Here is a 12286-nt window from a genome sequence, read left to right as displayed (position 1 = left end):
CCATCATATTAATTTAATTATATTTGTTTTATGATAGAAATTATTTTAGAATTATTACTTGAATTTTTATGAGTCTTTTGATATTTTATTTATAATTTTTTGACTTATAAAAATAACGTTATTGATTTTACAAAAGTATAAAATTCAAATAATTTTAAAAATTAATTTGTTAAATATCTTGGGGGCCTATAGTGCACATGGGCCCACCATGTACACGTGCCATACATGGGTGGCACACCCACCTCTTGGTTGTTTGCTTTGTTGTCAAGTTATTCAAATTTAGGAATGGTATCTTGTGGCATGTGATCTAATATTAGATATAAAAAATATTGACCACATCTTATCTTAAATATTGAAAGCATATCTTGACTTAGCATATCTTTGATTAGTATGGAAAAGAATATGCTATTTTATGGAATGAATAATATTTAAATAAGATTCAATTTACTTGAATATATTGATGGGAAAATGGTTTAAAGACAGAGGGATAATGGTCCAAGCACCTTTTATAATGTTGATGGTCAATCTATGGAATGGATGGCTCAGATCTCTCACCCGACAAGTCACGTTGATCAATAGTCCATATTCAATATTAAAAAAGAGGCAAACTATGAGAAACCCTAAACCTATTTTTTCTCTATAAATAGGGGTGCACCCTCTCCCTATTCTCAACACTTTTCTTTCTCCTACAACTTTCTCTCTCCTCTCCCTCCCATAGGGGCACGTCCCACTCTCTCTCTCCTCTAGATCTCTCTCCAACTTTCTCTCCTTAACCCTCTCTCACCTAAGCCTCTAGAGGGGCACACTCCAACCCTTGGTCTCCTACTTTATCTCTCATGCTTTAAAAATACCAATCTCTCATGCTTTAAAAATACCAAGGGTTGGGAAATTAGGGGTAAGTAAAAAAAATTTTGGGGGTTAGAGTTTGTAGAGATTTAAAGGTGAATACTCTGTTTGATTGAAATTTGTTTTCCCAATTAGAAATTGAAGCTAAACTATTGATCTCGCGCCATCGGATGTTGGCGACTCGGTATAGGGTGTAATAAGCCAGGTTGAGGTAATATCCAGCACTCCCTTTTTTTGTTTCTTGTTATATTTGATTATATTGGTTTTATATTCCCAAACATAAGAATTGTGAATATTTTCTTGGTTTCAAGAAAATTGGTTTAATGGTATGAATGTTTTTAAGATAATGGATTTGTTAATTTTATTTTCTTTGAAGCAAGAATTATTGTAATAAGACTACTTCGAAGTGATCTTTGCCAAAAGATAAGAAAAAGAAAAGAAAATGGGTGAAAAGGAGAAAAATAAAAAAAAATATATTCCCTAGCAATGTCGCATTAGTCTTTATTTCATTAGTATCATATCTATTAATACTTAATGTCATTAGTTATCTTTTTCTCTTTACTGAGTCTGGATCAAGCTTGGGAATGAGATATATGAAAGCTAATGACCTTTGTTGTCAAGTAATTCACCCATAGTTAAGAATTATTGGACTATTAAAACACCGAAAAGGCACTCTGCAAAATGGGCAATCTGGGCTATTTTGGAGTAGTGATATAAAAAAGATAATGATGTATTTTTCTATTGCATACTTTAGTAATATTGTGTGTCTTAGAGAGTAGGATCTACCTACAAAATTTCAGTGGGAGATCCTAAGGGAATTAACTCATCAATGAAGGGTATCAGTTCTGATCCTGTAAAATCCAAGAACTATCTACTAAGTTCCGAGATTTTTCCCACCAATGATATGATTTTATTTCTTGCTGAAATTTTACTATGACTTATAAAATTGAGTTAATTTCAAACAAAAACTAAATTTTCAATAAGAAATTTCTTGTGGTTTGAAAGATATGATCGATTTATTGAAGGGTAAGCAATTGTTATTTTCTACAACGAAAATTATTTTCATGACTTGGAAGTCAAAATTTTATTTTTATTCTTAACATAATATTTTATGGCTCACACTAAGTTTTTAGATTTCCATTATGAGTCTAGTTTCTAATAAAATTTATTTGCGAGAGAAATATCTTGGGAAAAGAGGAATAAAAATTTTGGATTGAAGATAGGTCATTCTGAATTTTCTGTAACTTTGTATATCCTTCATTGAAGACATGAATGTCTATATTTATCAATCCTATTTAACAGAGTGATATAAGACTTGTGGAAATATATGTGTTACTATTATGTGTTTACTTTCAAACAAAATTGGTTTAAAAGGGAAACTCCATGATGGTAGAGAGAAAATATAAGTTTACTAGATAGTGTTCATCTTGGAATTCTGCAGTATAATTTATTTTGTGAAGTGAATGTCACTTATTTATTTCTTTGAAAAAAAACATTATTTGGGATTCACACTATGATGTTATGATTTGGTTTTGAGTCTAGCTTTCAATACAAAAGATTTCAGGAAGAAATTCTATGAGGATTGAGAGAAATAAATTTTTTATTGAGAGGTGCTCAACCTGATTTTCAACTGAAAAAATTGCATTGTGACGTAAATGTCACTAAAATGAATATTCACTCAATGGTATGATTTAGGGATGAAAATGAGCACTATTTTATATTTTTTGAGTCTATTTCAATGCTTAAAAGGATTCGAAGATTAACTCTTTATGAGTTGAGAGATATCATATTAATCATGGGATGCTCAAGTTCTATTTTGCAGTAAATTAAAAGATGAGACATGTTAAATCACATATTTGGATTCCTAATTATGGAGACCTTTTTTAGGGCTCATTTAAAAGGTTTTATAGTGTGCTATGAGTATAATTTATTATAATAAAACTTCAAAGAGAAGTAATACAGAGCTGGCAAGATATGACACTATATGTGAAGAGTATTTGATTTGGGAATAGCAGAAAGAAGAAACACACTACCTATAAAAGCATCTTGGTTTCTTTGAAATGAAGGGATATATAAATAAGCTTGGTGGTAGCATAGAAACGCTAAAGATCAGTGGGAGAACCAAAATTTTGATATTTGAAATAATGGGATGAATAAGAGATTTTCTTCACGGTGTAAGACATGAGAATCCAAGTGTCGAAGAGATGGATACTTCGTGACATGTGAAACCGATGACCAATATATTCTCCATCAGTTGCGTGCACTTTCAAGATCACAAAAACTTGTCAAACAAGTAAAAGCGATGAATTAAGAAAGCCTAGGTACCACACTACATGATTTTGAGGCATGAAATCTATCCCACAATACATGGTAAGGTCATATAGGGAAAGATGATTCAATAACTTTGTTTAATATGCTTTGGTTATATTTTGGCTAATTGTTTTATGAATATGTATGGAGTGTATGAACATTAAGTGATAATTGCTAACAAATTTAAAAGAGCCGGTTTTAAATACCTTGTGTTTTTATGCCTCCTTATGCTTGAGTATGAACTACTTAAGGTAGTGACACATATGGAGATGTGATTTGATCAAGGGCTTTGAGCCCTAAAGATGAAATACGAGAGATTGGTGTGGCTCATTCAAATATGTAAGTACAAAGGGAGTGTTATGATGAAACTTGATCTTGGTGACCTCTCAATAATGTCTATAATATGATGTGTTGCATGTGATGATGATCTCTTGATAAATTCTCCATAATTGCCAAAATGAAATATTTTGTCAACGTTTTAATAGATATTATTTAGTCATGCTTTATTTTGGATAAAATTATAAGATGGTATATATGATATGAACTTCACTTGGTAGGAAATTACAGATGAATGCGGTAAAATGATTTGTGAAGGCTAAACATGTATTTTAAAATTAAATTGGATGATTTGAGAAAAGCCTGAGTCTATGAATATAGTTTTGAGAAAACCACATAGTCTTGCAAGGTCCATTAAGTCTTTATGAAAATCATTTGAACTGTCATACTATTATATAACTATTGCTTGTGAATGCATATATATATATATATATATATATATATATATATACCAAGTCAATTTTTTTATTAAAAAGAAAAACATTGTATCTTGAAGGTATTTATAAAAGTGGTAGAAAAAGAATCATGCACAGTTTTTCTTTAAATACCTATATTCCTTGACCCATGTTTCTAGTTATTTAGAATCTTCGATTACCTAAGACTTTGTACCATAGGGAATGTTGTAGGAATTCCATCGTTCTAGGTTTCCTTGACATGTGTTATGCTGATTAGATAACTTGGCTTGTATAAATTTACTACCAAGATGTCTAATGTGGCTGAATCTTTGTGGTTCACGAAGGTTTTTGCATATTGTGAAACCAGCGGGTATTGAATTGCATATTGCATGAGACTTGATATGCTACCTCATGATATATGCATAAGAATATTGAGAATGTATATGTTGTATGTGTAATAAGTGAGTGAGAGCTGCTACAATCCCAAGTTTTTTTAGCTGCTTGGATATTCAGATATACATATACAAGCTATCTCACGGATCCAGATAATATGAAGTCTACATCTAGATATGTGTTCATGCTTGGAGAAGGTGCAGTTTCTTAGAAATCAAAGAAACAGGATGTGACGAATTATCCACCATGGAGGCAGCGTATGTGGCGTGCTGTTTGGTGATCGAGGAAGCCGTATGGGTTAAGAAATTTCTTAATCAACTTGAGTTTCACCTCATGTGTTGTGAGACAGTAAGAATTTTCTGCGACAGCATGGTAGCGATATGCACATCAAAGGAGCCACGATTCCATAAGAACTCCAAGTATATAAAACCATGTTCTTTATCACCTGAGGAATGAGGTGAGATTGAGAAAGATCGAGATCCAGATAAACTAAATATTCCAGTGGGAGCACCTGCTAGTATTTGACACGCCAGATGAAATAACATATTATAATGTTGTTCACCCATGGGACCCAAATGTGTAGTGCTGGTTATATGGCTACAAAATAGAGTAGCTTACTTGAAGAACTCTTTTGAGCTTATGAACATACGACCCCATGTGATGGTCTTCTATGACAACAAGTCCATGATTCGCGATGCGATGTGAAAGATGAGCTACGATCACTTTTGGAATGAGATCCGAGCAGCAAAGAGAAAAATCTGTTGTCTCTATAAATCCTTTTGTGAAAAGATTGATGGTGAAAGTCATGATTAATGTATTGAGAGAATAAATAAAAATACTTGAGAGATATTGTAATTGAGAGAGAGAGATGGGAATGAGATAAAGTGAAAAAGAGAGAATGTAAGGCCTTCAAAGGCCAAGTGGGAAATGTTGGGTTTATGTGGCCTTTAAAGACCTTATGAGTGCTTGTAAAATGAAATAATATAGTAAAACATGAACTCAGTAGGAGTGTGGTCCCTCGTAGACCATACTAAGCAAATGATGTTTGCTGATATTTGACTGTGCTTGACGATCTAAGCAAGTCAGTTGAAAAACCCAAGGTATCTGAACATGGAGAACAAACCGAGAAGGGTTCTGGGTTATCCCTAGATGAGGTCGGAGCTTATGCCTAGATGAATGAGCCAAGGGATTGTGTGTCTTGTGTGTGATGGTAGGCCTACAGAGACCGAGACCAAAATCTCATCCATGATCTATTATACGGCATGCATATCGATGGATCGTTCGGGAAAGCCAGATATCCACCTTTTAAGGTGAAGCGTATGCTGTGGTCGCATAAGGTCTTGGTGATCTTGACTCGTCTCTAGGGGAGGACTTGAAATCCACATACTGGGATTGCGACCCTTTGGCTCTCGACCATACTTTGATGACCTGCTAATGAGTCACTGCTTGCACTGTGGGTCATGAGAAACACTGGGTCGGTCTGATAAAGTACGTGTGGTCCGTAGTCCATAGTTGAAGGTTGAGTGCCTCATGATTGTTAATTCAATTCCTAAACTTTATGGATCCATCTCCCATCATATTAATTTAATTATGTTTTTTTTATGATAGAAATTGTTTTAGAATTATTATTTGAATTTTTATGAGTTTTTTGTTATTTTATTTACAATTTTTGGACTTATAAAAATAAAGTTATTGATTTTACAAAAGTATAAAATTCAAATAATATTTTAAAAATTAATTTGTTAAATATCATAGGGGCCCATAGTGCACATGGGCCTACAATGTACCATGTGGGTGGGGCCCACACATGCCATACATGGGTGGCACGCCTCACCTCTTGGTTGTTTTCTTTGTTGTCAAGTTATTCAAATTTAGGAAATGTATCTTGTAGCATGTGATCTAATATTATATATGAAAAAGAGTGACCACATCTTATCCTAAATATTGAAAGCATATCTTGACTTGACATATCTTTGAATAGTATGGGAAAGAATATGCTATTTTATGGAATTAATAATATTTAAATAAAATTTAATTTATTTAAATATACTGATGGGAAAATAGTTTAAAGAAAGGCGGATAATGGTCCAAGCACCTTCCATAATGTTGATGACCAATCTATGGAATTGATGGCTCAGATCTCTCACCCTACAAGTCACTTTGATCAACGGTTCATATTCAATCTCAAGAAAGAAGTAACTTATGAAAAGCGCTAAGAAACCCTAAATCTAATTTTTCTCTATAAATAAAGGTGCACCCTCTTCCTATTCTTAACACTTTTCTCTCTCACACAACTCTATCTTTCTTCTCCCTTCCCTCGCATAGGGGCACGTCCCACTCTCTCTCCAACTTTCTCTCTTTAACCCTCTCTCTCCTAAGCCTCTAGAGGGGCACGCCCCACCCCTAGGTGTCCCACTTTCTGTCTCATGCTTTAAAAATACTAAGGGTTGGGAAATTAGGGGTAAGCTAAGAAAATTTTGGCGGTTCGAGTTTGTAGAGATTTAAAGGTGAATACTCAGTTTGGCCGAAATTTGCTTTCCCGGTTCGAGATTGAAGCTAAACCGTTGATCCTGCGCCATCTGATGTTGGTGACTCAGTGTAGGGTGTAATAAGCCCAATTGAGGTAATCTCTGTCACTCCCTTTTTTCTTGTTTCTTGCTATATTTAATTATAGTGGTTTTATATTCCCAAGCATAAGAATTGTGGATATTTTCTTTGTTTAAAGATAATTGGTTTAATGACATCCAGGTTTTTAATATCTTGAATTTGTTAGTTTTATTTTTTTTGAAGCAAAAATTATTGTAATAAGAGTACTTGTAAGTGATCTTTGCCAAAAGAAAAGAAAAATAAAATAAAAAGGGTGAAAAAATAAAAAATATATATATATTCTCCGACAAGATCGCATTAGTCTTTCTTTCATAATAGCCAAATGCTCTCTCTCTCAACAAATCTTGTTAGGAGAATCCACATGCTTAGTAGAAAACCTCATAAAATCACATGAAAAAGCATCAACTCACCAAAACATACAGCAACCATCGCCACCTTCTTCCTTCTTTTGTTGGGTGATGCCATTTCAAACTTGTACGACCAAATCCTATTTATCATACTCGAGATGGAGCATATTGGTCTATGGTATGCCTCATCCCCTTTAGCAGATTATCAATTTTACGTATGTGAATTGAGCTGCAGAGATTTAAGTATGTTTGGTAACAGGAAGCTCGGGATTCCATGAAGCATGGAAGTTTTAGTTCCTTAGAAGCAAGAACTATTGAAATCATGAGGTTTTGGAATAGTTGTTCCCCTGTCAGGAAATTCTCGAACACACAGGTGAGTAACAAAGCTTTACAGAGATTGGACTTCACGGCTTCAAAGCATGAGAGATAGGAGAGAGATATCACAATTACAGAAAGCACGTGGGGGGAGAGAGGGCACATTTAATGAGAAAGGACTAGGAAACAAAGGCAACCATAAGAGAGAAAGGACTTGGAGAGAAATAACAAGAGCCGATCTCAAAAATTTCAGGAGAAGTTGTTTTGATGCTCAAATATCTTCAAATTGATCATCTCGACATCAGGATGCATAAATATGAGAACTAAATGGATTTCGGGTTTCGAAAATAATGCATCTTGCTATGCATTTTTGGACCCTCAATTTTTACGTATTTCAAGTTTTCATAGATCTGCTCGATCTACACTATTTTTGAAGTCTTACATTTTATAATTAAGGATGATAATATATTTTAAGGCTATCACAAAGATTTCTAGTATTGAAACCACATTTCTCGGAACTATTTGAAGGTGCGTTTTACTATGATTGTTTAGAGCCTCGGCTCTATGGAAACTACACCCAAAAATAACAGGGGATACAAAATATCTATTTGGGAAATTATCGCTAATATACCTTAATTTTAAGAAAATCGCAAAAAAAAAAACCTAACTTCCAAAAAACCTTACGCACACCTTTTTTCCCAAATTTTGAGATTTTTTGGACAAAAATACTCTTTAAGGTAGTCTTTCTATGGTAATACATTTTGAATGTATTACTGTAGAAAGACTACCATAATGGTGTGAAGATACATTACAGTACTTCGATTACCATAATGAATATTACGGTAATTTAAATACCGTCACGAACATTACGATATTTTAATTATCGTAATACATAAATATATTCTTCACGATATTCTTAGTACCATAATACTTTGAAAACCTTCAAACCGAAGCTAATATCAGGGCTACCCCTCTCCTCCCGCGCTCTTCGAAATCAAAACCACGAGACACATTTTTTTTGCAAAGTCCCTAAAATTTCTCTCAAATATTTCATTTTCGAATAAATACAAAGCAAAATTGAAACAAATTCAAGCTTTTTTTTTTTTTTTTTCTTAATGTATATACCATATACGGATTATCTACCACCATGTGGGTATTTTGTAGAGAAAAAAAATGGTTTTACAAAATCATAGAGAGAGAAAGAGACTCTGGTCTCCTACGTGATTTTTTGTTGGGTTTCCATGATTTTAAAGACCAAGTCTTGGTGTGCATGTTTTTATCAATGTTCCATGGTGGTATCACGCGTTTAACAGAATGATCAGCCCCTTCCTGACCCAGAGGACCAAGAGCAAATTTGTCTTTACTGGCCCACCTAGAGTCTCTTTCTCTTGCTAGGAATTTGTAGAACCATGTTTGTTCTTTGCAAAATACCCACATGGTGCTGGGTAATCTGTATATGGTATATACATTAAGAAAAAAAAAAAAAAAAAAGCTCTAATTTGTTTCAATTTTCCTCTATATTTATTCAAAAATGAAATATTATAGAGAATTTTTTGGGATTTTGCGAACAAAATGTCTCCATTGGTTTTGAGTTCGCAAAGCGTGGAAGGAGAGGGGTAGCCCTGATATTAACTTCGGTTTGAAGCTTTTCAAAACATTATGATACTAAGAGTGCCGTGAAGAATATATTTTTGTATTACGGTAATTAAAACACCGTAATGTTCTTTACGATATTTAAATTACTGTTACGATAGTCTTTCTACCATAATACATTCAAAGGGTATTACGGTAGAAAGATTACCGTAAAGGGTATTTTCGTCGAAAAAATCTCAAAAATTGGGAAAAATGGTGTGGGCGAGGTTTTGGGAAATTAGGGTTTTTTTACGATTTTTTTAAAATTAAGGTATATTAGTGATAATTTCTCTATATATTTCACATGTACAATACAAATTAGGCACCTATATTTGCATGGAGCTGAATTGGAGCCGTTCAATTGTTCAATGAACGCCGGATGTCGTAACATTCTCTCTGTGCAGATATACTTGGCTTATAGACCATTGGTTCCCATCGACAAATATAGCATCAAATTGGAGCCTACGACAAAAATTTCACTAGAAGAGGCTGTTTTGATGCCCAAATATCCTCAAATTGATCATCTCAACGTCAATATGTATGGACATGAGAGAAAAACATATTTCAAGTTTTGAAAATAGTATCGTTTGTAACGCATTTTTAGACCGTCAATTTTCAAGATTTTCAAGTTTTTATAAATCTGTCGATCTACATTATTTTTAAAGCTTAAAACTTTATAAATGAAGATGAAAATATATTTTAAAGCTATCACATAGATTTCTAGTATTGAAACCACATATCTCGACACTCTTTGAAGGTAGGCTCTAATTTGATTATTTTGAGCCTAGGCTCTACACAAACCTCTCCCATATGGTAAATATCAATTTCTTCTTAGAGGTATTCGCTGTGCGTCGATAGGCAGTTGTCTTTTCCATTTTCTTTTCAGGTGTAATAGATTGGTTTGTTGCTTAAATGGGAAATCAATCTCTAAGATTAATGGAATATGTACTACGTGATATCAATCATAATCATATTACATCTATATTTATACGTTTCTCAAATGTTAGATCCATATTTATACAAACTTTTAAATTGTTTATTGTTTCTCCTGCATGTGTATTCTCAAAAGCAATCGTGGTCATCCTACTACGCACATTCTTCCGAATTTTTTAGGTGCCATTTTTATGTATGTATAGCTAAGATGTATCAAATTGAACAAAATATTTTGTAATATATAGAAAATAATTACATAAAAAGTCCTTATAATGATTATTTCATATTGAGAGAGAAATGTTTTTTTCTCATTGTCATAAAAATTGTTCCATTTTTTTAATTGCATAAAAAGTCCTTATAATGATTATTTCATATTGAGAAAAAAAAACATTTTGCTCATTGTCATAAAAATATTTATATTTTTTTGTGGCCTGAATTTCTTTTAATTTTACCTATGGATTTCTTTTTCTACCAAGTTGATTTCTTAAAATTAGGGGCCTACTAAGTTCTCAATAAAAATTTCATTTCTTACTTTTTGGTTCACTTTTAAAATATGTGCCTTCAATCACTCTCTTAAATATGTATTTTCTAGTTTTTAGTTGAAATCTAAAAAAGTCTTGACGATTTTACGTATCCATTAGTTTTATAAACATTAGATATAATCTCATTAGTTATGATTATGATAATTTTATATATAGTTCTTAAAAGATAACTATTTTCAATATTAATGGTTATGAACATTATTAGCAATATTAATAGTAAAAAAATTTATATTATAATGAGTATTATAATAATTACAAAAATTATTAAACTCGTAACTAATTATTCTGATATATTATAAACTGCTATAAGTGTGATTATTAATCACACTTTAATAACAATAAAATTATAAATATCTTTGTCATGTTTATTTCCTTATTGGAAAACGTATATATAAGGTTGCAATTTTATACTATAAAAGTAATGTGCACCTAAAAACTCCAGTAGAAAAAGTTGTTTTGAAGTTGGAAAATCTTCCAATTGGTCATCCTGACCTCGGGATGTATGAATATAAAGAAAAATAGGAATTTTAAGTCGCAATAATAGTGTATCTTGTAATTAGTCATCTGGACTGTCTATTTTCAAGATTTTAAGTGTTTATAGATATGCTCTATCTGTACATTTTTTAAATTGTAAGTTTCATAAATTAAGGTTGAACATGAATTTTCAAGTCGTGTAGGATTTTCAATGCTGGAACTACATCTTCTATAAAAATTTAGGTGCGCATGTTACTTTTATAACATAAGGTTGGCAATTTTTGTTAATATTACAAATATGGTGAAATTCATGCCATATATGATCACATGTGAATAGTATAATTGTAACATACCCATTTCAATGAATAACTGTTGACCTTTCATTCATATTGGATAAAAAGAGAGAGTTGTTTTTCTCTTTACTATGTTATTTGTTATAATACTTTTACCAATTATATTATATAATGTTTCAACAACACGTGTACGTGTACATGTTACTAGTCTATATTATATAATTAAGCCAGACGTAAGGGGTGAATATAAGCCACAAAAATAAAAGGGACCCTATTTGCTAAGGAGTGAATATAAGCCACAAAAATAAAAGGGACCCTATTTGCAAGAATGAATGTAAGGTAGGAAATTTAAATGGAGGTTTAGATAAATTTAAAGGGGGGGGGCGGGGGGGGGGGGGGGGGGGGAAGAAATCCAAAAATCAAAGAGACAAAAAAAATATGGGTGAGTGAATTTGCTAGTATATAGGATAGAGAGAGATTTTACTAATGAGGGGAAACAAAGAGAGTACCTTAACATTTGTACGGGCAGAGAAAGAGGGAGAGAGAGAGAGATTGAGAGAGTGTGAGAGAGAGAGAGATTGAGAGAGAGAGTGAGTGAGATTGAGACAGAGATTGAGAGAGTATGTGAGAGAGAGAGTGAGATTGAGAGAGAGAGAGAGAGAGATTTGGAAAATAATTTAAGATTGAGAGAGTGAGAGAGAGAGAGAGAGAGGTTTTAGGTTTTTAGTAAGAGATTTTAGAATAGAGAGAGATTTTAAGAAATCTTTTAGTTGAGAAATTTAAGAATTATTTTAGGCAAATATTTAGAAATCCGTTTGGGTAGATTGCAAGAGACTTTCCAGTTTAGTTCTCTCTAAATTTTC

General features: G+C 32.7%; 1 long non-coding RNA gene across 3 annotated transcripts in view; it reads left to right on the top strand.

Annotated features, from left to right (window-relative positions):
- The window catches only part of LOC148781985 (uncharacterized), a 43121-nt gene that overhangs the window by 22369 nt on the left and 8466 nt on the right, over positions 1-12286 (top strand). Inside the window, exon 4 of one of the 3 annotated variants that reach the window (XR_016056705.1) lies at positions 982-1057. The exons of the other annotated variants lie outside the window; for them this stretch is intronic. This is a non-coding gene — a long non-coding RNA (uncharacterized LOC148781985). The remainder of the gene's footprint in view (positions 1-981; positions 1058-12286) is intronic. 3 annotated transcript variants of the gene reach the window in all.

This window comes from Amborella trichopoda, chromosome 5, assembly GCF_054954075.1.
Source record: "Amborella trichopoda isolate Santa Cruz 75 chromosome 5, AtrichopodaSantaCruz75HAP2 v2.0, whole genome shotgun sequence".
Lineage (NCBI taxonomy): Eukaryota > Viridiplantae > Streptophyta > Magnoliopsida > Amborellales > Amborellaceae > Amborella > Amborella trichopoda.
Note: the sequence above shows the minus strand (reverse complement) of the source record. Positions and strands in the feature narration are given on the sequence as shown.